This window comes from Passer domesticus, unplaced genomic scaffold, assembly GCF_036417665.1.
Source record: "Passer domesticus isolate bPasDom1 unplaced genomic scaffold, bPasDom1.hap1 HAP1_SCAFFOLD_51, whole genome shotgun sequence".
Classification (NCBI taxonomy): Eukaryota; Metazoa; Chordata; class Aves; order Passeriformes; family Passeridae; genus Passer; species Passer domesticus.
The window spans coordinates 395969-422384 of NW_026990161.1; the positions used below are offsets into that span (position 1 = coordinate 395969).

The window sequence follows — 26416 nt, forward strand, 5'->3', positions numbered from 1 at the left end:
ACACAGACTCCAACTGAAGGAATCAGTGTCATTTACTGCAGCTCAAAGCAGCAAAGAATCACAAAAGGTGCAGCTCAGCAATGCACCCAATCATCACCACCAAAGATTGCAGCAGTGAATAAGAAAGATCCAGCATCATTTACCCTCAGACTTCACCATCCCCCAGATCCACACAGCAGCAGGGGAAGCTGTCCCAGCCAAGGGCTGCAGAGCCACTCCTGGACACTGGGAATTCCTGCAGGTGCCTCCAGCCACAGGTGAGGCTCCAACCTCGCTGTGAGAGGGCCCAGCTCTGACAGTGCTGGATGAACAAACTGACAGCACTTCTAGTGTGGGAACATCTGGTTTCATCCTCCTCTGGGATCCCTCCCAAAGCCTGGCCAGGGCTCAAGGAGGAACCAAGGGAGGTTTGACTTTGATCCTTCAGCCCCAAACAAGGCCAGATGTCAGATTTCATGGCCTTGTCTGGCTTGCAAATACAAAAAGATCAATACATGTGTCACTAATGAGTAGCTACATCTATCACAGTGCTAATGACCATGCATATTTCATCAGTGAGCAGATACAAAGATAACCTTTGGTTGGAAGGCTCATCCAGAAGTCACCTTTGTCTCAGGGCCTGCTGTTCAGGCCTTGGCACTTCAGGGACAGGGTTTAGTGCTGGGCTTGGCACTGCTGGGTAACCGGCTGGACTGGATGAGCTCAGAGGTCTTTTCCAACAGAAAGGATGCTGTGATTCCATTATTATATCTGCTGCATTCAGCTAGGTCTATTTGAGCAGCATTACTTTGCTCTAAAAGTTCCCCCTTGCCCAGCTCCTGTGGCCTATGGTGGCAGCTCCTTCAGCTCCTGGTGCTAAGCTGCTCATGCTGAACGAGATGACTCGGAGAGATGAGTACAGTCCATGCAATTTCTTCTGGGACAGAGAGGAGAGGGTGTGGAAACAGGAGCATTGTTTGGTGTGGCCTCCTCTCTGTCCTTCATGCCTTTCAGTGCTTTGAACCAGCCAAGAGCTTTTTGCAAGAGTGCAATGGAGCAGCTGTTCCTGCTCCCGGCTCTGGCTCTCTCCAGTCTCTGACCTTGCTTGGCTTTGTCCCTCTTGCTGTGCCCTCTGTTCTCCCAGGCTCAGTGGCTGCTTCCCAGGACTGTAGGACTGGCACTGATCCAGTGGTTGAGACCCTCCTTGCTGTGGCCTTGGAGCTGCCTGGGCACAGCAGCCTTTTCCATCTGGAAGCTCCCCATGGACAGGGAGTCCCCAGCTCCATTCCTTGCACAACCTCCAGGAGCCCAGGGCTGCCATCTCAAGTCCCTGCTGGCACTGGGGGTCCCAGGTGCCTCAGGCTGCTGTGACACCGCTGCACACGCCAGGGAAGAGGGGCAGGGGCTGTGATGAAAGTCAGCTCCATGTGCTGCTGCTGCTGCTGCTGTGGGGTCATTTGTCCAGCCGTGCCCCAGAGTCAGGGATCAGATCCAGGCCCTGCTGCTGCTCCCTCGGGATCAGCCCCAGTTTGGGTGTTGCTGTCAGGGCCAGCAGGAGCGGTGGCTGGAGCAGCAGGTGCTGACAGTGCCCCAAGCCCTGGGGCTGGAGGGGTCCCTGGGCTGGGCTGGGACGGAGCTGCCCCTTGTTCTCCCTCTGCCCCAAGCAAAGCTGGGCTGGACACAAGTGGGGCAGCACAGCCACCAGGGAGCCTGCGAGTCTCTTCCAGCCCTGGCTGCTCAGAGTTTGGGCCTTGGAGCCTCAGGTGGCCAAAGGCAGCTGCTCCTGGTCCCTCTGGGTGTGCCCCAATGTTCAGCAGTGCTGCTCCATCAGTCTGTGCCCAGCAACGGGGAAAAGCCTCAGCCCTGCAGGGCCAGGAGCTGCTGGGCTCTGCCTGAGCAGCTCAGCCAGCAGGAACGGAGGTGCTCCACATGGGAACCAGGAGAAAAGGACACTTCTTTTACAGGACATGTTTTCTATTTAAAAGAAAAAAAAGAGAAAGAAAAAAAAAGATTGGTAAAATTCTACAAGATAAAAATAAAATCCAAGTGTTAGTGAAAAAACTTCTGTAACTTTGCATTAAGACGTAAAGGATCTATTTAAAAAGAGATCTCAGTTATTTGCTTTGTGAATGTGCTGATGGCATGGATCCATCTTACTGACCTCAGCAGCCTTTTAAAAGATTTTGGGCTTTGTTCCCGATATCGTTATTTTAAATTGTGGTCAAAGCAAGAGGAAATTTGCTGTGTGCCTTTCCAGCTCCAAGCAGGACTGGGAATAAAAACTGTGTCACACCCCAAATCCTTTAGAAGATGACCTTCCTTCTCCTTCTGTTAATGAGCTGCACATTCCCTTTGAAACTGTCAGGGATTTCTTAAAGACACAAAGTCCCACTTACAGCTCTTTGCTCTGGTTTGGAAGTGCAGCAGGGCAATTCTCCATCCAGCAGCTCCAGACTGCACTGCCTCAGGAACACGGCCCACTTGCCACGTTTGGCCCACTCGTGGCACTTCTAGAGGATGAGGAAAAAGTCAAAAAGGAATGAAGAGTGGGACAGATGAAACATCCTGTGGACATCCAGGCGTTCAGCTGGGACTGTGGAGAGTTTGGGTCCTTGCCAATTGGATGTGTGTCCCCAGCTGCAATCTCTGGGCCCGCAGGAGAGTCTCACTCACCTGCCAAATCAGAAAGCTCAGGTGCTGTGCTCAGAACAAGCTCATCTGATGCAAAGCTGTCAGAGCAACGTGAGGGCAGAGCCAGCCCAGCTGTGCCCAGGGCTGAGCGCAACAGAGCCCTGGCAGAGCCCAGAGCAGCCTCAGCATCCGCAGAGCCCGGCTGCAAGGAGAGAAAGCAGAAACTGCTCGTCAGCTGAAGGCTCCTGTCCCCTTGTCCCAGCTGCCCACGGTGCCCAGGCCATGCTGGCTGTGCCCAGAGCTGTGCCCAGAGCTGCCCATCAGTGCTGCCTTTGGGAGCAGGGCAGGAGGGCAGGACATGTGCCCAGCCTGCAGCCAGCCATGGCACATGCAGCCCTCAGCAGCTGCCCAGAGCAGGATGCTCCTGTGCTCGCTGCCATCTCCCAAAATCTCTGATCCCACCCTGCCAAGCAGACAGGCACCCACCTCATGCCATCCACGGCTGGAAGAAAAGCTGGTCCCAAACGATGTCCTCAGCCTGCTCCAAGGGCACGGCCCATCCATGCCACAGCTGCTCCAAGCACTTCCCAATCCAGACTGGACTAACCAGAATGCTTCCTCTAGGAAAACAAACGACAAATTATTGAAAAGAGGTTAGAGACAAAAAGGGAAAAGAAGAAGAAAGGTCAAAACTCTTAGCTCTGTCAGGGCCTTGAGGAAGGCCCAACCCCTGCATGCCAGGGAAAAACACACCCATGGGTGAGGGAAGTCCACACTTTCTCCCTTCCCCCTGCATTGTCCCCCCAAAATAACGGTGATCCCAAAGCAAAACAAGGGCAGTGGAGCAGCCCAAGCCCTTCCTTGCCTGCACAGCAAAGCAGCCCCAGCACAGGTTCTGGAGTCCCACCCCTGCTCCCACCACGGGGGTTTGTTTGTGTCGGGCTGGCTGCCCCAGCCCCAGCCCCAGCCCGGGGCATGGTGGGTGCTGGGGGCTGTTGGCAGGGCCAGGAGCCCACTCCCATTTTGTACCCACCCCAGCCCATTCCACCAGCCCTGCCAAAAAGCCGACTGAAGAATTAGTTGCATCTGCCCCAGCCAAGGGGGAACCTTTGCTTCCCAGCCAGGCTGGGCAATGCCCAAATCTGGGAGCATTTCCCCACGTGTGGACTCATCTGCAAATTCCCTGTGGAGTTTGGCTTTGAAGAAGGTGCCAGAATCAAAGTGCATCACCTTCAACTGCTGGTCGCCAGGTTGAGGAAGAGGTTGTCATCCTTGATGTCATCCTCGCTGTCTCCAGCAGCAGCAGCCCCACCTGGTACAGCTTCTCTGGGAGCTCCTTCTCCTTCCCTAGGATCAGACCAGGCTGTCAGAGCTCTGCCCAGGGCCCCAGCTGTCAGGGAACCAGGACAAGCAAAACCTGCTTGGATGGCGGCCACCAGGGCTGGGCAGAGCAGCTCAGCTCCAGCACAAGGGCTGCGTGTTCCCATCCCATGACCCTGGTGCAGTGACACAGGCTGGGTTCCTTTGCTTCTCATTGCCAAGGCATGTGTGCAGCTGTAACTTACCAGGGCCCTGGATCAAAGTGTGCCTCTGGCTCTCTCTCTTCTTCTAGGGCAGATGAATATCCTGCATCCAAGGATGACAGAACACCTCTTCTAATGAGGGTCTGTCCAAGGAGTGCATAGATAAACACCACCCGATCAGATTTTGGCACTCTGGGGAGAGAAACCAGAAACTGCCCGTCAGCTGGAGAAGGCTCCTGTCTGCTTTGCTTCACTATTCCCTGCCCAGGCCATGCTGGATGTGCTCAGAGCTGGGCCTGAACTTTCCCATCAATTCTTGGTTTTGGGGGAGAGCAGGACATGTGCCACCTCCTCAGCAGCTGCCAGAGCGGGATGCTCCCGAGCCCGCTGCTGTCTCCCAGCACTGGTATTGCACCCATGCCCAGAGATGAGGATCCACCTGGAGAGAGCCGTTGTGGCAGCGAGAGCTGGCCCCAGCTGAAGTTCCAGCCCCTCCTGAAAGGCATCTTCCCACAGACCATCTGGTGCAGCAGGATGCCCAGGGACCAGATGGTAGCTGGCTCGCCATGGTACCAGCCAAAGCGGGTCCATTCCGGGGGGCTGTATGATGGTGTTCCTGTGGAATACAGATGGAGTTCAGCAGGGGGATGCTGCTGCTCCCAGAGCCTGGCCCCAGCATCCCTGGGCATGCAGGGGCTGCATCAGTGGCACACAGGGTGACCACTGTCCTCTCACCAGCACCTGGGACTGGTGTACAAACTCTGGGTTGGAAAAGAAGCCACTGGTGTTGGAAGAGGGCAGTGGAAGCCCTGGCTAGGCCTGACCATGGCACGCAAAGGAAAAACCCACTGCGTGATGGGGAAAAACCATGCCCTCATTCTCCCTGCCTGCATTGCCCCAAACATATTATAAAGCCAAGACAAACAGGGCCAGTGGAACAGTCCAAAACCTTCCTCTTGCCTGCACACCAAACTGGCTGGGGCACAGGTTCCGGCCTCCCTCTCTGCTACCCCCACCCATGGCTGTTTTTGTCAGGCTGGCTGTCCCAGCCCAGCCCCAGTCCTGGGCACAGTGGTGGGCAAAGCCTGCCAGCGGGGCTGGAAGATGGCTCCCCACCCAGCCCTGCTGTAAAGCAACTCAGCTGCAGATTCAGTGCCCTGAGTGGCAGCAAAAGGGAGAATCCCCGCTGCCACACCCAGCTTGGGCTGTGACATGTTGGGCCATGAGATGCCAGGAGCGGGAGCACAGCCCTGTGTAGGCTCACCTGCAAAGTGAGTGTAGGCTGTCTCTTGCAGGTAGGTGCCACAGCCAAAGTCAATCAATTTGGCCTGCCCGGTGGCCAGGTCAACCAGGATGTTCTCTGGTTTGATATCCCTGTGGAGGACCCCGCAGCTGGTGCAGTGCCGCACGGCCTCCAGCACCTGGCGGAACAGCTGCCGCGCCACCTCCTCGCGCAGGAACCCTCGTGCTTGAATAAAATGCAGGAGGTCCTGAGACTGCTCTGGCCGCTCCAGCACCATCACAATGTCACTGGGGAGCTCAAGCCACTCCAGCAGCTGGATGACACCGGGGAAGCCAGTGGACACCTTGTCCTGCAGCACAACCTCCAGGGGAGCGCTGGTGCCGTCGGGCTGTGGGAGGAGCACGATGCCGTCAGTGGGGCCGATGCCGGGCCAGGGCTGGGCAACCCCTCAGCCAGCCCGGGATGCTCTGCGCCCTGCGCTGGCCCCACGCCCGCTCCCCCTCGGGACGTCCTGGCAGCTTCCACCATGCCGGGGCTCGGCTCATCCCCGCCCAGCACGGCCCGGCTTCTCCCGCTGTCCCGGCTCACTCACCAGCTCGCTCCAGTGCGGGATGCGGTTCCGTGGCACCCTTTTGATGGCGACCTGCAAGCCAAGGGGAGCAGCGGGCTGAGCTCGCCGCCCGCCCTGCCCAGCCCCATCCTCCTCCTCCTCCTCCGCCCCCTCCTCCTCCGCCCGCCGCCGGCCCCGCCGCTCACCGGGGCGCCGTCCGAGAGCCGCGTTGCCGACCAGACGCTGCCGAAGCCGCCGCGCCCCAGCAGCGAGCCCAGGCGGTAGCGCTCCTGCAGGGCCTCCTGCGCCTTCCCTGCGGGCGGGACGCGGCTGTCAGCGCTCGGCCCGGGGCCAGCAACGGCCCCCGAGCGCCCCTCACCCGCCCCGGCCCGGCCATCCCCCGGCGTTCGCTCTTTGGAACGCGACACGGGAGGCTCGGGGCCGGGGGCCGCGCTGCCGAGCGGCGGAGCTCGGGCCGGGGAAGCCTCAGCGGAGGCGGCGGGAGCGGCCGCACCGCCTGTGTCCTCCGCGGGCCCCGGGAGGAGCCGGGGCCGGGGCCGGGGCCGGGCCAAGCGGAGCCAAAAGCCGGCGATGCCGCCCCAGCGCCCTTGGGCGCCCTTCCTTCCTTTCGGGAGGAGGTGAGACATTTCCCTTCAGCCATGGGCTGTGGCAGCTCTCCTAGAACACTCTGGCACTGGTGGGAAGTGAGGGGCAAAATCAGAGAGAATATCACAAGAGAGTAAGCCAAGGCATTTTCTGCCACTGAACCAAACTTCTCTGCCTCCTTCTCTACCTACTGCCTAAGATTCTGAGGGAAAAAATGTATGAATAAAAAACTGTGCTAAGCAAAGTGATCTCCAGCTGATGATGAAAATGTCTGAGATGCTTCAAAGCTACAGAAAAAGAAACATGACAACTTAAAACAAGATATACAAGGAATATGGAGTGATTCAGAAGTCTCTTGTAAATCAAAGATCTCACTCTTCTGAATAGATGACTTTCATTAATATTTTCCCTGCATGATTTTAAAATGAATGAATCAGCCTATTAAGATCAAAGAAGGGAAAGGAGGAACTGTGTGCTTAATTTTCTCTGCTATCTACTCAGTTTTTAATCCAGTGCAGAAAACAAAATCTTCACAAAACCTACTTGAGACACACACCTTTAGAAACACTATGTTTTGAATTAGTAGACAATATTCTATTATTAGACAACACCGTGTTTTGAATTTTTAAGTTTTTTTAAACTTTTGACTTAAAATTATAGCAGAAATAGTTTCAATAACTGAATAAACAAAATTCTAACTCATTCCTAAAAGCTATTGTCTTGCATAAATAGACAAAAAATATTTTAAAAGTATGTTAGTATTTGGGCTCCCTAAAACTTCTCTTTTAATGAAAATTTCAACGGTCTTCAGTAGAGTCTATCCACAGAACAGAGTCAAGCAGTTCCAGTATCTGCTTTTCCCTCCATTTGTGGAAATAGATGCCTGGGGACAGCTTCTGTCAAGAGAAATAAACCTCACCAGCCAGATAAAAGTGGGCAAGCAGGAAGCACATTAGAAGCAGCATCTTGCACTGTGAAAGGAAAGTGATAAGAGCTGGTCCTCACTTTCTATGGCAGATAATATTCTTGTAAATGAGCATTTATTAATAGCACCTGATCTCCAGAGAACCTGTCTGGACAATATGATTACAGGTTTGTTTTTTTTCTTTTTTCTTTTTTTTTTCTTTTTTTTTCTTTGTAGTAGCATTATTTTCTGTGTTAAAGGAAAAAGAAACAGCTTTCTGCATTGGCAGAGCCTGGACTGCTCTTGTGAAGAAGGCTGGCATCATTGCATTGAAGCAGTGGTTTCATTTGTGAGCGTTTGCACTGCAGGAGCTCTTGCTCCTCCAGGCAGACTCAACCAGCCTGGATGGGCACCTGCTGCCTGGAGCCTCGCTGGCTGCTGGTACACTGCTCTGGGAACTCGGGGTGCTCAGCATGCAGGCAGGCCACAGCAAAGGTTTCTGAACAGCCAGCAGTGTTTAAATGGGAAGAAAATCTCATACCACAGTGCACATGGTGAAAGAGCTGTCCATGTCCCAGTCAGTTGTGCAGCCACTTTCAATTTGGCACCTTTGGAATACAAAGCTGTGGAAATGACATAACAACGACATCTGGATCACAGCCTTTGTGTGCCACTGGCAGTTTTTGGAGGAATCCTTCTGCCTGCTGCAGTTTGAGCTGCTGAGGCTCTGTGCTCTGAGCCAAGGCAGAGTGCCTCCTGATGCCCCACTGCAGGAGCCCCACCAGCAGCTGCTGCTCCAGCTCAGCAGGACACTGCCTGTGCAGCTTGCTCTGGAGTTTCTGAGTGATTGATTCAGAACCCCACTGCAGTCTTCTTGGAACATAGGAGCTCATTTTATAGCACATAATAGATCTAAGAAATGGGCTGTTGGGAATTCATTAACATTTTAAACTAAAGGGGTTTGCAATGTTGTGAACAGTACCACATGATGGATTTTAAAACCATGTCTGGTTTAAGTTTTCTCTCAGTCCTTTGGAAAAAGCTCCTGATGTCTAGGCAATGAATAGTGAAGTCAGATGACCAAGAGCAACCGTCTCTATTGCTGAAATGAACCAGAAGTATATAATATATGACTAGTCAAGGTGTCTGGCTTTCAAACTGGTACCAACAAGAATTATTCTTGTCCCTTTGGGGGGATAGATAACATCATAGCTGAGATTTTTAAATCTATCCCCTGCTCATCTCTCCCTGCAATTTGTGCTGCTCTGGTTTTCTGTCTAGAGCCTTCTGAGCAGAGTCCAGCTCACTGAGCATTAGTCAGTTACTGTCATTCCTGGCTCTCTGGGCTGTATTTTATCTTGAAATGCATGTGAAAAAGGAGACAGTGTGAGCTAACCTATACTTCTCAAGGCTGACAAAGCAAGAGGAAATTCTGTTGAAAGAGGACATGGAAATTTAGCATGCAGATGACAGGCAGAAGATACATTAAATTCCCAGGGTTGTGTGGCCAGTGATGTCTCTCTTTCTCTGACAGATCTCCATTTCTTATTTTGCTTGATGCCCTTTTGATGACAATTTGCTTCTTCATTTTGGTCATTCTCAGGCCTCCTGATGACAGGCACATGAGAAGAGGAGTGCAGAATATTTTTGTTAGCCTCTCTGGACTCCTGGGCACTTTTCAAGGAGGAAAGAGTAATGACAATTCAGCTATTCTTTTTCATTTCTTTTTTTCCCTTCTGAAAGTGCTGCTTGAACACTGTGAGGAGGAAAAGCAAGCCCCTTGTTTTAATTTCACACACTCACATGTGTGCACACAGACACACACACCAACCCTCCCAGAAGCAGGAGAGTTATGCCTGCAGGGCTCAGGCTGAGCTGAAGAACAAACTGTTTTAATGAATATTTTGATCAATCTTGCCAAGTTGATTTAGAGTGTGAGTACAGTCTGGGGATTTTTCTCATTAGTAGTGAACTCCATGTTAGAGGAACATGGAGTGGTGAGCTCATTAGCAGCAGCCTGCCTGTGTCTGAAGGTACACACGGTGACAGCATGACATGAGTGACGAGAGACAGGGGCTGTGCTGCTGCGTGTTAAAAATATCCCTTGCAGGGCAGCTCTGAAATATCAATTTTACTAACACAGTTCTTACAATCGGTTACCAAGAATTAATAGAAGAGTGAGTTGAATTGAAAGCATTTCCCTGAAAGGAGATCTGCTGGCTTCTTTGGCGAAGAGTGAAACAAATGCTGCAACATCTGCCTTGGATTAGCAGCTTGTCTGCCTCAAAAAGAGGAGCATTCAGCAGATGTGTTGCACAGGAAATCACAGCCATTTCTCTTTACTGAGCAAAGCGTACACAGGATTGCCAGGCTGGCTTTGCCTGTAACACAAACAGCTAGCAAAGCAGCGCTGCAAAGGAATAAATGAACAAAACCGAGGGCAGCAGTAGGAGCAGAGATGAAGCAGGCAGAGCTGTGATGCCACGATGGGCTGGCAGCAGCCTCACCTGCCCCTGACTGCAGCCACAGCACGGCAGCAGCTCCAAGGAGTCTGCAGGGGCCAGGACAGAGCAAGCTGCCAGCTGAAAACAGCCCTCCTCACCGCTGAGTTACTGTCTGCCTCATGGCCCCAAGCATTGCACTTTGTGTCCTCTGTAAAAGCACTTTATGCTCTCTAATGTAACGAGGGAACTTCTGATTGTACATAAAAATGTCCTCTCTTTCTAAATCCTGCTGCACTCTTGACCCAGCGATACCACATGGCAACAAGTTCCAAAGGTTAATGAAAAGTTTTGTAAGAATGTCTTCATACATTTAAATCTGTTGCATTTAAATATTTGTGAATACCCTCTTCTTCTTGTGTTGTAGTAAAATTTATATAGAAGTATAGATGCTCTACAATATGCAATTCTTACATATATCTCAGCATTTCCCTTCTGCTATGCTTAAAATAGCCCCAAACTCACCACGAATTGAGTATTTGTTAACACCATTTTTTTAATCTCACTGCCTCTGTTCTGTCTTTGAAACTGGTAGCTCAGAAATCTGTGTGTCATCCCAAGAAAAGTTCAGCCATCTTCATCACTGGCATCATACATACATCTGGTTCCTTTTTTGCTACATCCTAATATTTTTGTCTTCCCTTTCACTGACACTTGGAGCAATATTCAGGGTGTTGCTTTATTTTTTTCTTTCTTTTTTTTCCTAAATAGCTGCTCTGAATTTTGAAATTACAGGTCTGAATTTATGACAGGAATGCAAAAATTATTTAATCAAGGTTAAGGAAGTGTCCTGATCTTTCTGTTCCAAGATCAATGTGGCAAACAAAGAACAACCTTTATACTTAATGTCAGTGATGAAAATGGTTAAAATATGGGGAAGTATTCTTTCAGAAGTAGTTGCTTGTTTGGGATGACAGCTTGTGAGTATCAGCTTGTCATTGAAGAGAGACTGAGAAATAAACCCATGTATTTTCCAATTGCCTGCAAATCAAAGGTAGCTCTTGGTGAAACTCAGTTGAGGTGTTTGGATGGCACTGATTTCACACTTCAATTAAATATTTCCTGATCTTTCTAAAATAGTATTTCTTACATTTTAATAATCAAAAATAATTATTGCTAGTGAGTGTTCCTTAACTATTATTCTCATTTTTTTTGTTTTTAATTTAAATAAAATTTTAAAATTTAATAGAAATTTTAAAATGCCACCATTTTCTGGGGTTTTTTTTCACTGTATAATAGTTCTCATTCTCTTTTATCTCTGTTGCTGCATTGTAATACTGTGCAGTTTTGCAATGTTTCACTGCTCATATTATTTGCAATTGTTAGTCTCTGAGCAGGTTTTGGTGCAGCTCCATTTCTTGTTCTCCTTGTGACAAATGCCTTCCTCCCCCTCCCCAGCAGGCAGGGGGGTTTCTGGGTGTTATTTGCATTGCATTAGACCTGTTTTGAGAGCACCATAAAAAGTTATGTGCTAGTTTTCAACAGCAAAAAATTTATGCACGGTGGAATAATTTATTTACTGTTAATTGACATGAAACAATTTGCAGTTCTTTTTTTTATAGTCGAATCAGTAATTATGTTGTAAACAGCCAAATCATCTGCACTAATAACTTAAACATAACTGTATATGCTTTTAATGATCAAAGATTTTTTTTCATCTTTGATTTTAGGTACTTACTTGCAAATACAACCAGGTTTAAGAGAATGCACCAGTAATTAATTTTGAGACAGGATCCAAACCATTAGCTTTGATTTATAAGTAAAACTATCTGGGTTTAAGGATATACAGAATAAATAATTTTCTTAATAAAGTGTTTATTTTCTAGAAGAAGCATACAGGATGAATTCTTAGCCTGTGTAATACTCAATGTGAAGTTATCAGTATGGTTTCAGACATGCTCTGCATTCTTCTTTCACCTGCCAACAGACAAGTTGATGTGTTTGCTCCATACAGCTCTGTCTTTAATCAGGGTGAAAAGATGTAGCTTGACAGAGTGTAATTATTTTAATTGCTGTGGAAAGACAGAGAACTAGATTATAGGAGAAATTTGATTTTCAAGCTTAAGTGTGTTCTAGAACTGAAATAAGATTTCAGACACCTAATGAAATTTTGAGCTCTGAGGGTTGTAGTTTCAGAACTACAATAACTTTTTCTAAAAGGACTCCTCCATTAATGACAATTCTTACACATGTGAACACTTCTAACTTTGGAAAAATTTGGTTTTCAAGCACTTTTAGAGTTTCTGTCGTAAAAAATAAAACCAAGCAGCTTGTTCAGCAACCATGCAATCCTTCCATTCTCATTTTTCCACCCTTAAACACTTTGTGTCACGAGTGGACCTATGTTCATTTGACAGTCACGCTAAAATGAAAATAATTTTGATGGCTGACATCCCTCCATCCCTCCAAGATGTTTTAAAATAGTCAGAAAAAAACTAGGAAGCAGTCTTTGGGCTTCAGGTTGCAAACGATCATTGTGGAATGGTGGGACTTTTGATAAACTCTATGTTTATTTCAGACTGGGACATACTGGAGCCTCACACCCAGGTGTCCCCAAACCCAGGAGCCAGCTGCAGCCCTCCAAGGGCACTTGTGTCACCTCTGTCCATATTCTTGTGCCCTGAATGAATGCCTGTGGCATTCTCATGCTCTGAACGGGATTCCTTCGCCCAGGATTTTCTCCTGGGGAGCTGAAAGGCAGCGAGAGGCCTCAGAAAAAAAGAAAAACAATTCTTACCTCATTGGCTTCTCCTGTGCTGTGCTCACGTGTGGAATGTGTTTGGAGATTGTTTACCACAGGTGATTGCCTGGCTGGATTCTGGTGTGAGTTGTTCTGACTCTTTGGCCCATCAGTGCCAAGCTGTGTCGGGATTCAGGAAAGAGCCATGAGTTTTCATTATTATCTTTTTAGCATTCAGTAAGTATCCTTTCTGTACTCTTTAGTATGGTATGGTATTCTTTAATATAAAATAGTATCAAAGTAATAAATTAGCCTTCTGATAAGGAGTCCTCCTCATCATTCCTTCCCTTGTCGGTGGCCCTGCATTTACAATAAATGTGCATTTTTTCACTTTTGGACAGCTTAAAAAATCCACCATTTAAACAAAAGACAACCCTTCTTAAGGCCTTGGTGGCTTTTCCTGCCTGCAAATATTTGCTCTTAGCTCCTGCTCTCACCCTGCCCACAGAGGGCTTGGCCCTCAGCTAGCAGGAGGCTCTGTAGCTCTGTTAGTTGACACCATCAGAAGACACAAAAAGGTGGAGTTTTTTGTCTTTTCTACGCTGTTTTTGTGTGAAAAGAGGAGCTCTGGGGATTTGTTGTTTGACATCCTGAGATGCCAGGGAAGGCACCATTTTCAGGCTTTATGGCACATAAAGCCTTTTTTTCCTCTGAGAAAAAAAAAATATTTTGAAATCTCTGCATTCAGAAATAGAAAAGAGAAGCAGAAGAGCACCGAAATCTATCCCAAAGAGTTTATGCCCCTAAGTGAAATGGAGAAGGTGAGAAATATTTTTGATTCTCTTTGACACTTTCTCACCAATTTCTTTCATTTATCATCCATTCATGAGGAGACAGGGCCTGATGCTGTGTTAAGGCAGGCTGCACAGAGCAAAGGTTTACTTCTAAGTAAAGTTGACATAATTTAAATAAGTACAGTGTGGGAACTCAGTACATCACTCCGGATGTCCAGAGCTACCGAGACAACCCTTGGGGGGCTCAGAGGCCCTGGAATGTTGCCAAAAGTACCTGGTGGCTTGACTTTGATCCTTTTAAAGAAATGACACCTGAAGGTGAGGAGATGAGAGAATTTCGGGTCTGAATGGTGAGGGGATGTTATTCACTTGTTAGAACTTAAGTTAGAATGCACTGTACAGGGGAGTTTTATGTGTTGTACAGGGGGGTCTAGAATTCTGTGCATGGATCAGGAGTCCCAAGATGGAGGAATTTGGGCGTGCCCTGTCCTTCTTCTTTCTTCTCCTTGGCATCCATGTTCAGAATGATGTTGGCATGTGTGGATTGGTTCATAGAATGAGTACACTTGCCAACAAGGGCAGAAAGTATTGGGAATTAAAGGTAAATATCTAATACGTAGTTTTCATTATAAAAGAGACAACCGCCTCGTGGGCGGGAGAGAGTGCCTTTGGCTGTCTTGCTGATCAGACCTCGGCTGGACAGACAGAAAATCTTTGTAGATAAGAAATAATAAACTCGACTGAAGACCTAAAGGCAAGAGTCCAGACGCTTTCTTCGAGAGCGCGGCCTACCCAGAACCACTTTTTCCCGTGCTGGGGCAGAGACAAGCAACAGCCGACCCCGGCATCTGGCGTCCCTGGGTGGGCACGAAGGGGGGCCCGAAGGTGGGCACGAAAAGCGAAAAGGACAGCTTGAGCGGAGAGCCGAAAAGTGAGCTGCAGAGAGAACACCCAGGTGGGCAGCACCCGAGCGGGCAGCTCCCAGCCGGGCAGTTCCCGGAGCTGGACTCATTCCCAGGAGAGCACTGATAACTCCTTGGGAAGGCAGCCAGAAGAGTCCGAAGAAGCAGCAGCCAAAGAGAGAACACCGCACTCCACTTCTCCCGAAGAAACCTCGTATCAGAACAGCCCGGATCGGAATCGGAAAGGCGCCTCCGAATCCATCTCCTGTGACCTGCTGGACGGGAACCGGGAGCCTCCAGACTGCTCTGACGACACAAATTCGGTGAGAAGGTCAAAATTAAGAAACATGGGGAACACACTCACACAGGCACAAATAGAAACCTTGTCAGCCTTACAAGGCGTGACAGAAGCGTACGCAGAGAGGGTTTCTAGAAAGGAGCTCAAAGAGTTATTATTATGGGTCAGATATAATTATCCATTTGCAGAAACACATGTGTTGTTTGAGTTAGGCTGTTGGCAAGAAGTTAACAGGCATTTATATTTTTTAGCTGCCAGAAGGGAAGAGACGGCTTTCAAGCTGTTATCTCCAGCGAGAATTATGTTAGAGGCTGTCTCTGCAAAGTGTCGGAGATCAGCCAGGGAATTAGGTTCCACAACTCCCACAAGGGCGGGGAAAAAAGAGCATGGCTCAGTGCAGAGATTGGCTCTGGTTCCAATTGGCCCGGGGGGGACAGCTCCCGAGGGAGAGGAGCAAGGGGAAAAGGCACTGCTTTCAGCCCCGTCATCCCAAAGTCCCAAGAGACCTCCAAAACGCCCTGAAACCCCAGAAACTGAAGGGGGTTCAGGCTCTGATTCAGACGTGAATACAATCCCAACCCCAGAAGAGCTGAGATCTTCACCCAGCGAGATCGAGGGGTCGGGGACGATTGTTCCTGAATTTCGAGTCTCGGGGGACGAAGGGGCGGGGGAGGCGGAAGAATCGGGAAGGGGGGTCCGAGGGGGATCGAAGGGGGATGGGGAAACGCTTTCTCGCGGCGCGCGCGGCTGCGCGGCGGCGACGGCGGCGGTTGTGACCGGCGGGGGGGGCGCGGAAGCGGTGGGGAACACGAGTTTTGGCATGGGTTTTGGGGGACCCACACCGGGGGTGGCAGCCTTGGCAGGCGCCGTGCCAAAGACGCACGCGGGGGGCGAGACACGCGGGACATCCGGGAAGGGCTCCCAAATCACAGCGTCCACGTCAGACGCGGGCAACAAGCTCGAAGCAGCCGCGGAATTCCGAGCAGCACCCGTAAGTAGATGTAGGGGACGCACAGCGGTGACGCAGGACCCGGAAACAGAACCGCGGCGGTCAGCTCGCATCGCGGAGCAAATACGGGCACGGGCGAAGCAGGGATCGCACACACGGGGACGGGGTGTGGACACAGCGTCAGAGAGGGAGGAGTCGGGGACAGACACTGGGGAGGAGACATCAGAAGGGGAGTGGGACGGAGACAGTGACGTCAGCCCAGGGGAGACGGGAAGCATTCCCGAAAAAGCGCACACGCGGAAAATGCGGACGGAGCGCGGTCGGGGGCGGGTCCGATCCTCGGTGACGTCTCGGGCGAGGAGGGGCCGATCTCGGGGCTCCGTGTCCCGGGGCTCCACCCCTTCTCCGGTTCCGGTTTCCTCGATCCCAACTCCTGTGATTCATACCTCTCCCATCTCAGGGCAGTGCTCAGGTGTTCAACCTCCATTGCTGGCTCAGCCAAAATCCGTGCAGGCTCGGGTTCCACAAACACAACTGCTGCAGCCAATCGATACGGCTGAGGAGCCGATCGAGCTCGTGACGTCATCGCACCTGTCCAGGCAACCCAGTGGGGGGATGACCGAAATGCAGGGCAGAGCCACAACGTTATCTCGTGGCAGGACTGCAACAATGCAGCAGTTTTTTCCAACGACATATAAAGGGAAGGCAACATCAAAGAAAACAGTACCACAGTTAGAACTTAAAGATACATTATACGAGGATCAAGGGCAAGAAGAAGACGTGATACGAATCGCAGCATCAGAAGGAATTCCGGCATGGATGTTTTCAGTAGCAGAAGCAAGAAAAGGATATATGCCATCATTTGATGCGATGAAAAGGATGCAGACACAAGAATTTCAAATTCCTTATTTAAGTCCAGGAGCGAGGCCAAAGACCTCGAGTCAAAGACTGTTTGAAAAACAATCACTGTTGACATCGAAGACTCCACTGTGCATGCAATTGCCAAAAGAATTTCTACAGGAAGAAGAGGAACAACCAATGAAAATGGTGGATTGGAAACAGGTCAAAAAAGAACTGACAGAAGAAGCTTTGCTGCAAGGATCAGGAGATCTGACAATGCCAGTGACATATGATGCGCAGGGGCAGAATCCAAGGTGGGAAAGGTTGAATCACGATGTGATCAAAGACTTAGCGAGAGCTGTTCAACGCAATGGACTGGATTCACCATAGTCTAAACAGCTCCTGAGGGGGACATTTAACATGTATGACCTGACGCCATTTGATATTCGAAGCCTTGTGTCAATGATTCTCACAGACACGCAGAATCTCATCTCAGAAAGAAGATGGCGAAGATATCTCACAGAGTTGAAGAAAAATTATCAAGGCGGGCCAACGTGAACCTCACTGAAGCACAGTTGGCAGGAGATCCTCCAGATGACAATCCAGCAGAACAAGCGGTACGTCTTCCAAGGCGAGTGTTGAATGACATCAAGGAAGCGGCGCGGAAAGCGATCTTGCAGATCGCTCCAGCAGGAGTTCCAGATGTCCCATTTTCAACCATCAGGCAAAGTCCCACAGAACCATATTCATCATTCATAGATCGACTCACGCAAGCGGTGGATCGACAGGTGACCATCGAAGCTGCGAAGCGACCACTTTTGGAGAGTCTCGCATTCGGCAATGCCAACCCGGATTGTCAACGGGTCATCACTGCAATGCCAGGACGGCCATCCTTGGCAGAGATGGTGGAAGCATGCAGCAAGGTGGGAACGCCTCAGCATGTTGCGTCGATCGTGAGAGATAAATTGAGAGGAGAGTGGGAAAACCAGCTGAGAGAACACTCGGGAAAACAATCAGAAGAAGAGATGCTGGACAAAATATTTCAACAGCAGAATGCAATTCTTGCAACCATTCAAAAGAAAAACAATCCACCAGGAGGACAGTGCTACAAGTGTGGAGCATTTGAACATTTTAAGAAGAATTGCCCACAAGCGCACGCACAAGTGCAGATGCAAAAACCGCAAAAACCACTTTGCGCACGATGCGGAAGAGGAAGACACTCTGTGAAAGAATGTTATTCTCAGACGGATGTGGAAGGAAATCCTTTACCACATCCGGGAAATGGGAAAAAGAGCGCGCACACAAATCGCCAGCGCGCGACGACACAAGTGATGGCGATGACACAAGAGCAGGCAGGACAGTCATCGGAGAGCATCAAGCAGACACCCTCAGCAAAGTCCTCAGCAGACTCTCCAGCGACCCAGACCTTCTTCCACCAGGAATGCAGTGCACATTGGCAGCTTCCAAATTAGTGTGTTTCTTGGATGAAAGTCATGCGGAGATACCAACAGGTGTCCATGGACGTTCGGACAAAAAACAAGATTTTTTAATAGTAGGGCAGGACAGAAGTAGTATCCTGGGACTCATTGTTTATCCATCAGTTATATCAGCAGACAGAAATACAGAATTAACAGTTCTAGCAAAAGCCCTCCGTCCACCGTTGATCGTGGCGGAAAACACTCAAGTTGCGAGAGCTTTCGCATTGCCACCTGTCATGGTTTGACCCTGGCACAATGCCAGGGCCCTCATGAAGGGTATATTTTTAAAATGGTGGCTGTGAGATGTGACCCGGGAACAGAACAAAGCAGGCTTTCATTCGGGGATGGAGGGAAAGAAACATAACACTTTATTTATTACAAATTTAGAAAGGAACACATACTAAACTAAGAATGAAAACTTTCCAGACACCTTCCTCCTCCCCCTCCCTTTTCTCCAGAGATCCACCACCTCTCAAATTATCAACTCTTAAATCCATCAGGGAGAGAGGAGTCCTTTCTTGCCTCATGGGCCTCCCCCGGAAGCACAATTAAAAACTCCTGTGCTTCCGTGTCCTCCATGGCCTCACCTAAAGAACATCGGCTCTTGTGACTTCTCCCCCCCATGTCCAGTGCTCTCACCACTGGACACGGGCCAGGACTGCTTTTAGGGCTCCCCGTTTAAAGATGCTTCACTCACTTCCAGAAACAGCAGTCTTTCAACTTTTGGGACACCAGTCTTCCCCAAATTTCACCCCCTGGGGCTGAGGGGCCTCATGAACAGAGATCTTCTTTTCTGTGGAGACAGAGGGCATCTCACACCTCTTTTAGCCGTTTCTGTTCACGCCGCTGCTTCACTCTTGACTCCCGGGTGTTGCTTCTCCCTAAATACAGTCTCTGGGTTACAGGGAAAAAACACGGGTCTGTTTATGGCTATACAAGAAAGAGTCCAGTCCAAGGTCACTCTATCATCTCTTCTACTCAGAATTCTTCTCTTTTTCAACTTTCTTCACGCTTACTCATCTCTTATCTCTCTCTTACTTCATCTTGATTCAAGAGAATTTAGTATTTGTAAGGTTTCTATTAGTCTACAAAGGGGTTAAAATCTTTAACTCTGCCTGCCCAAAGACTCCCACATCTGCCAGGCACCTTCTCTCGACGCATCTCCTGCTTCTGGCTAGCTGAGTTGCCAGCGCAATTTTTGTCTCTTTCTCCGGGAGGGCTACCCAGACATCTCAATTCTCATTAACTCTTGCATGTTCTCTTCTACCTCTGCACCTTTTAAGGCTCCCGGCCTCCTCCCCATCATAGCCTCCCCCTCCCCCACCCAGACACAGCTGGGCAGGGGAGAAGCCAGACTCTACTCACTAACGCCAAATTCTCAAAGAGGAAGTTCTCTGGGAATTTCCTGCTTTTAACCCCCGTGTGTTCTCAGAGGCGTATCCAAACTCTTAGTGGCCACCTTAAATGCTAATTTTGAATTTGGCCCCTGATTAGCCCGACTTAAACCTTTCCAAAAACACATTTCCGGGCCAAACTACGACACCACCACATGCCATTGGGCAGGTTCTGTCAGTCTTTGATGAGGAAGGGCATCCTCTGAGGGAGAATGTTGAAATTCATGCCACGTGGATCAAACACATAGGTCGAGATCGACCCACACTCACATGTCAGTTGACTTGTGGGGACAGAACAATAGTGGTCAGAGGAATGCTTGACACGGGAGCAGATGTCACAGTAATATCGTACATCTTTTGGCCCCGTGATTGGAATTTGATTGTGCCTCTGGGATCTCTCTCAGGCATAGGGGGAGCTTCTCTATGTCTGCAGAGTGAGAATTCTATTGTTGTCACAGGACCGGGAAACAAAACAGCGATCATTCGTCCGTTTGTTGTGCAAAAGCCAATCACAGTTTGGGGAAGAGATTTGTTGGCTCAGTGGGGGACGAAGATCGAGATGGATTTTTAATTGGGGTCACTGCGGCACTCGCCACACTGAAACTGACTTGGAAAACAAATGATCCGGTTTGGGTGGATCAGTGGCCCCTTGAACGAGAAAAGTTGAGTGCGCTGAAGAACCTGGTCCAACAACAATTGGAGAAGGGACACATCAAACCAACAAATAGCCCTTGGAATTCTCCAGTGTTCGTCATCAAAAAGAAACTATCAGGTAAATGGAGGCTGTTGCATGATCTCAGAAAGATCAATGAAGTCATTGAGGACATGGGACCTCTTCAATTGGGACTTCCATCGGTTTCGATGATTCCCAGAGATTGGCAACTCGTGATCATCGATCTCAAGGATTGTTTTTTCAGCATTCCACTTCATCCAGATGATGCACCAAGACTTGCCTTTTCCGTTCCAAGTATCAACAAGGAAGCACCGTTGCAACGATACCATTGGGTGGTACTTCCACAAGGTCTGAAAAACTCGCCGACAATTTGTCAATGGTACGTGGCACGAGCTTTGTCACCGGCACGGAAGAAATTCCCGCAGGTGAAGATTATTCATTATATGGACGATTTGCTCATTGCAGCGTCAACACAACAGGAGCTGCAAAAAGCTCGTGACTGTGTGATCACAGAGGTGCAAAAGGCAGGTTTGGAAATCAGTGTTTCAAAAATTCAGGAGATTGCACCTTGGACATATTTAGGGTGGAAAATCTCAGAGAGAACAATAAAACCCCAAAAGATGGAGATCAGCACAAAAGTCAACAATCTGCATGATTTGCAACAACTTTTGGGAGAAATCAACTGGATGAGACCAATTCTAGGGATCACGAACAACGACATTCCTGCGTTGCTCAATCTTTTGAGAGGGGACACAGACATTTGATCTCCCAGGACACTCACGCGAGAGGCAAAGAAGGAATTGGAAAAAAATCACAGATGCTATTCAAAAGCGTCAAGCACATCGGTTCGTTGAATCATTGCCTTTTGAGTTGGCAGTGCTGGGAGAGAAAACACAGTTCCACGGCCTGATCTTTCAATGGGATTCATCCCAAAGAGATTCTTTGATAATTATAGAATGGATTTTTCTACCATACAGGCCTTCAAAAACAATTCTTACAGATCTAGAAATGATGGCGCAAATCATCATCAAGGGGAGAACAAGGTTGCTGACAATGGCAGGACGAGAATTTTCAATCATTCATTTACCATTGAAAAAAGATTATTTTAAATGGGCGATGGAGAAATCAAAAGACTTAATAATTGCATTGTTAGCTTTCCCAGGAGCTTGCACAATTAATTTTCCACAACACAGAGTGCTGCAGTCACAAATATGTTAGAGCAAAGCCAAGAATAAGTGACGAACCTCTGGACGGGATCACAGTATTCACTGATGGCTCAGGGAAGACACACAAGTCAGTGATCACATGGATGAACTCAGACAGGGAAATGGGATTCGGATGTGAGGATGATTCAGGGTTCTCCACAAATTGTGGAATTGGCAGCAGTCACTCGAGCATTTCAATTGTTTGAACAACCTCTCAATTTGATTACGGATTCCGCATATGTCACGGGGGTAGTCAGACGCTTGGAAGGTTCACTCTTGAAAGAGGCCAACAATGAAATATTGTATTCATATTTGGTGAGCACGAAAACTTTGTTAGAAAATAGGGAACATGAATATTTTATCACACACATCAGAGCTCAAACAACACATCCAGGATTTTTAGCAGAGGGGAATGCTCGAGCAGACAGGTTGACAATGCCCATTTCACAGACACTCCCAGACATTTTTGAGCAGGCAAAATTGAGTCATAGTTTTTTTCATCAGAATGCACATGCATTGATGGAATCTTTTCGTCTCACAAAAACTCAAGCGAGAGAGATCATCAATGCTTGTCCAGATTGTCAACTTGTACAGCCGCCAGCCTCAACAGGAGCGGTCAATCCACGAGGACTGGAAAGTCTTCAGTTATGGCAAACAGATGTCACGAAATATCCCTCATTTGGGAGGCTCAAAAATGTTCACATTTCAGTTGATACATTTTCGGGAACAGTCTTTGCTTCAGCACATGCAGGGGAAACAGCAGACCATGCTTGTCGACACTTTCTACAAGCATTTGCATCATTGGGTGTGCCTCAGGAAATAAAAACAGATAATGGTCCAACTTATACAGGCAGGGTGCTTGACAAATGTTTCAAAAAATGGGGTGTCAGACATACCTTTGGTATTCCACACACACCCACAGGTCAAGCAATCATTGAAAGAACACACCATACCTTAAAATCCCTTCTAGATAGACAGAGGAGGGGGGAGCCAGAGGCGACGCCACACATGAAATTACATAAAGCATTGTATGTGTTGAATTTCCTAAATAGTTCATCTTCAGAACCCAATCCTCCAATCTTGAGACATTTCTCAAACAGTTCACAGGCAAGACTAAGGGAGAATCCTTTAGTTTTGGTCAGAAACCCAGAATCAGGACAGATAGAAGGTCCTTTCAAACTAATCACTTGGGGCAAGGGTTTCGCTTGTGTTTCCACAGAGCAAGGTCCGAAGTGGGTGTCGGCACGACACGTGAAGCCGTTTCGAACGCAAGAACAAAAGAACACAGATCCCAGAAACAGAGAGACAAGTACTCAGACGGAGGAGGAGACTCAAACTACAAGCAATAATCTAGAAGAAACAGAAGAATAAAAGACTTTGGGGGTTTTCTGAAAAATCTTGGGTGGAAAATGGTGATATTTAGTCACAAAGGTGGGGTGATGAACTTTGCAATGTTCATGTGTTTTGTGTCATTGCCAATGGTTTTGAACAACAAAGCAAATTTACCAGTCAATCAGCCAGAAAAAAATGTTTGCGAAGTTTTAGCCCAGGCAGCAGATTTAGATAGCATTTGCCTGACGCACTCCAGACCAGGGAGGCCATTTTCAGCATACATGATTGGATTGCCAGTGAATGAATGGCCAATTCCAGGACACACTGCAATCGAGATCTCACAGGTTGTTAAAGATCCTGTGAATGAATGGTGTGCTTGGACACATTCTCTTCCTGTGGCTTCTTCCGAACCTCAGGAATTGGAGATTTTCAGGTCCATGACAATGAATGTATGCATGAAATTTGAAATTTCAGGTACAGCAAAGCCAAACAAAACTATTGATGTCACTCCCAGTCATGAATTCTACAGAAATGCGTCAGCCTGGTGCAACAACACCATGGTGACAGACAAAGGGTCACTCCAAGTCCCAGTGCAACTGCCAAGGGGATTCTTTTTGATTTGTGGAGACAGGATTTGGCATGGTATTCCTGCGAATGCCAAGGGAGGTCCATGCAGCATTGGAAGAATTTCAATGCTGACACCAGATTTAAAGATGCAGAGGGAACAAAAACATAAAGATAAAAGATCTTTACAGCATTTCGATGAGAATTGTGATGACAGGGTTTACACTTGGAGCAAGGCAAGGAGAATTGCGACAGCAATTTTCTCACCTCAGGTAGCATCAGGGGTTGCTTTGACTCAATTGGATCGTATGGGTTGTTGGCTGAACAAGCATGCTCAATCAGTCTCTCTTGCACTGAGTGACATGTTGCAAGACATGAACAGTGTAAGACAGGCAACTCTGCAAAACAGAGCAGCAATCGATTATCTTTTGCTCGCTCACGGCCATGGATGCAAAGAATTTGAAGGAATGTGCTGTATGAATCTCTCTGACCATTCCAGGTCAATTCATGAAAATATCGAAAAAATAGAGGAGAGTGTAAAGAAACTTGGCAAGATCACTGGATCTTGGATTGAGGACATGGCAAAGTTTTTTGATCTTTCACCTTTGGGAAAAGAATTTTTAAAGATAGGGTTTCAAATTTTGGTGATTCTCATAGTCCTCTTGATTGTAATTCCATGCATTCTTTTGTGTGTGCGGGGTGTCATGAGTCGAGTTGTAAAGAGGGTGCTTTTGGTGCAAACAGAAGGGGGAGATGTGGGAACTCAGTACATCACTCCGGATGTCCAGAGCTACCGAGACAACCCTTGGGGGGCTCGGAGGCCCTGGAATGTTGCCAAAAGTACCTGGTGGCTTGACTTTGATCCTTTTAAAAAAATGACACCTGAAGGTGAGGAGATGAGAGAATTTCAGGTCTGAATGGTGAGGGGATGTTATTCACTTGTTAGAACTTAAGTTAGAATGCACTGTACAGGGGGGTTTTATGTGTTGTACAGGGGGGTCTAGAATTCTGTGCATGGATCAGGAGTCCCAAGATGGAGGAATTTGGGCGTGCCCTGTCCTTCTTCTTTCTTCTCCTTGGCATCCATGTTCAGAATGATGTTGGCATGTGTGGATTGGTTCATAGAAAGAGTACACTTGCCAACAAGGGCAGAAAGTATTGGGAATTAAAGGTAAATATCTAATACATAATTTTCATTATAAAAGAGACAACCGCCTCGTGGGCGGGAGAGAGTGCCTTTGGCTGTCTTGCTGATCAGACCTCGGCTGGACAGACAGAAAATCTTTGTAGATAAGAAATAATAAACTCGACTGAAGACCTAAAAGCAAGAGTCCAGACTCCTTCTTCGAGAGCGCGGCCTGCCCAGAACCACTTTTTTCCGTGCTGGGGCAGAGACAAGTAACAGCCGACCCCGGCAGTACAGTTGCGAAAAAAACCCAAAAACCAAACCAAACCAAACCCAGCCAGGTTTTTAGATGCAATAGTTTTGATTTGGAGGTGGTTTTTTTTGTGGCGGTTATTTTTTCTCCCACAGAGATATTTCTAATCAATACTACTTATAGATGGGCTGTAATTTCTTTATATATTCCTCCAGACAGATAAAAACCACAAAAGTTCTCACATGCCTGGGGGACTATTTCCACAATTCCATGGACTGAAATTGGCTGCAAAAATAATCTTAGAGCCATTTGAATAATCTTGCAACTGTTACATGATTACTTGTTACAGACTGATGGAAGAGCTAGCACTTTTGCTCAACTTGTCAAGTGACATCTGGAATCCCTGAAGTACTTGTTAAAAATCAGTTTCACTGCCAATGCTGCCATATAAAAGTACTTTTTTTTCTCTTTTAGAGAAATGGATCATACACCCTGTACATATTACCCAGTCACAGAAAGAGTCACTGCTATAATTATTAGCTTTTCCCTGCGTGGAAACACGGTATGGGACACTGTTTGAGGCACTGGAACTGTCAGTGCCTTTTGAGCGACACAAGTGGAGTAATCCCAGTAGAGGTTTCCATATGTGCTTTGTTTGTGGTGGGAGGCAGGACCATGAATGAGTAAAAACTCAGCAGATGAGGGGTCCTATTAGTGGTTGGTTAAACCCTCTGGAGCCCAGCTGGCAAAGAGAAGGACATTTCTTCATGTGGGTGATTTTCCAAACCAAGCTGCAACAAGCAGACAGGTGCTGGGGTGGTGATGGAAACCCAGTCTCAGACCCTGAGATGGTCTCAATCACTGGGGGAGGTGTTCACTAATTGCTAGAAAAGGTGCATTGTAACCAATTAAACATTAATCACCCTCTGTTCAGTGCTAAGCAGGGCTGTATCAGAACAACTCCCTTGAAATGAAAGAGTTGTCCTATGACCAATGTACAGAAGTGTTGCCTGTCTTTGCCTTTCCCTGACTCTTCCCCATCCTTTTCTGCAGTTCCTAGGGCATGCCTGGCTGAACCTCATCAAGAATTACAATTTTATCGGGCTGAGATAAAGCTCAGTGGAAATGCAGCCCTCGGTGAGCGTGGCAGGGAGCTCCAGGACAGGACACCTGGGCACCGGACCATGAAAGCCTGAGAGGGAACAGCCAGCAAATTACTGCCTCTGCAGGAAGTCTGGAATGTTTCATTCTATTTCTTTCACATATTAATGTTGCATTGACAGCTGCTCAAGCTTAAAACATCTTTAACTGAAAGGTTAAATGAGAGACATGGGAAGATCCCAAAGAAAAGGTTCATCTCTCTTTATAGTTATGTCATATGGATTTGTGTTACCCAGTGGCAAGTCTTTCTAGATGCAATTTATTCACAGTGAGTACTTGAAGCTTCTTGTATCCCTTACTTCCTTTTATTTGTGCAAGGCTGTTCAATACAACATCTGCATCCATGCTTCCTAATAGCTTCATCTGTGGATCTCTGTAAGTGGGGTTTTTTTGCATTGTAAGATGTACACAAAAGGTTTGTTGTTGATTACACATATAATTTCTTACAAGTCAACACTGCTGTTGTAAAGAGGTTCTATAGCAAAACATATTTTGAACTGTTTTTTTCAGGCACCAACTTTCCTTTCAGTTTAAGACATGGTTTTAATTATAAATAAAATTAAATTAAATTTTGATTATAATGTATAAAATATTTGGGTTTTTTCTTAAAAAAAAACCACCCAAACAACAACAAAGAAAAAGCATACACAATCCTTTAGCTTTAATGAATAACTGAATAATATGGGTCAGGAGAGGAGCTTCATGAAATACATATTATAGAAAAAATGACTTGCTCTCCCATTCAGGGTCAGAGCAGCCATCTGAGATAATTCCTCTTTTTTTTTTTTGGCCATGCAAAACTATAAAAGCTAAAGAAAACTGCAAAATAA

At 47.8% G+C, this 26416-nt stretch overlaps 3 long non-coding RNA genes across 4 annotated transcripts; 1 reads left to right on the forward strand and 2 right to left on the reverse strand.

Annotated features, from left to right (window-relative positions):
- On the forward strand, nt 1-26176 carry LOC135292807 (uncharacterized). The gene is made up of 3 exons (XR_010354970.1): nt 1-257; nt 24900-24987; nt 25479-26176. It is a non-coding gene; the product is annotated as an uncharacterized LOC135292807 (long non-coding RNA).
- Nucleotides 1702-5524, reverse strand: LOC135292818 (uncharacterized). 2 transcript variants are annotated; one of them, XR_010354987.1, is made up of 7 exons: nt 5398-5508; nt 4573-4749; nt 4176-4325; nt 3841-3957; nt 3097-3230; nt 2376-2489; nt 1702-1953 (listed from the first exon to the last, which is right to left on the reverse strand). It is a non-coding gene; the product is annotated as an uncharacterized LOC135292818 (long non-coding RNA). The 2 variants fall into 2 exon arrangements; XR_010354988.1 differs by lacking the exon at nt 4573-4749 and having other exon boundaries at nt 5398-5524.
- On the reverse strand, nt 11733-13956 carry LOC135292806 (uncharacterized). Its single transcript, XR_010354969.1, has 2 exons — nt 12675-13956; nt 11733-11949 (listed from the first exon to the last, which is right to left on the reverse strand). It is a non-coding gene; the product is annotated as an uncharacterized LOC135292806 (long non-coding RNA).
- Nucleotides 26177-26416: the final 240 nt, after the last annotated feature.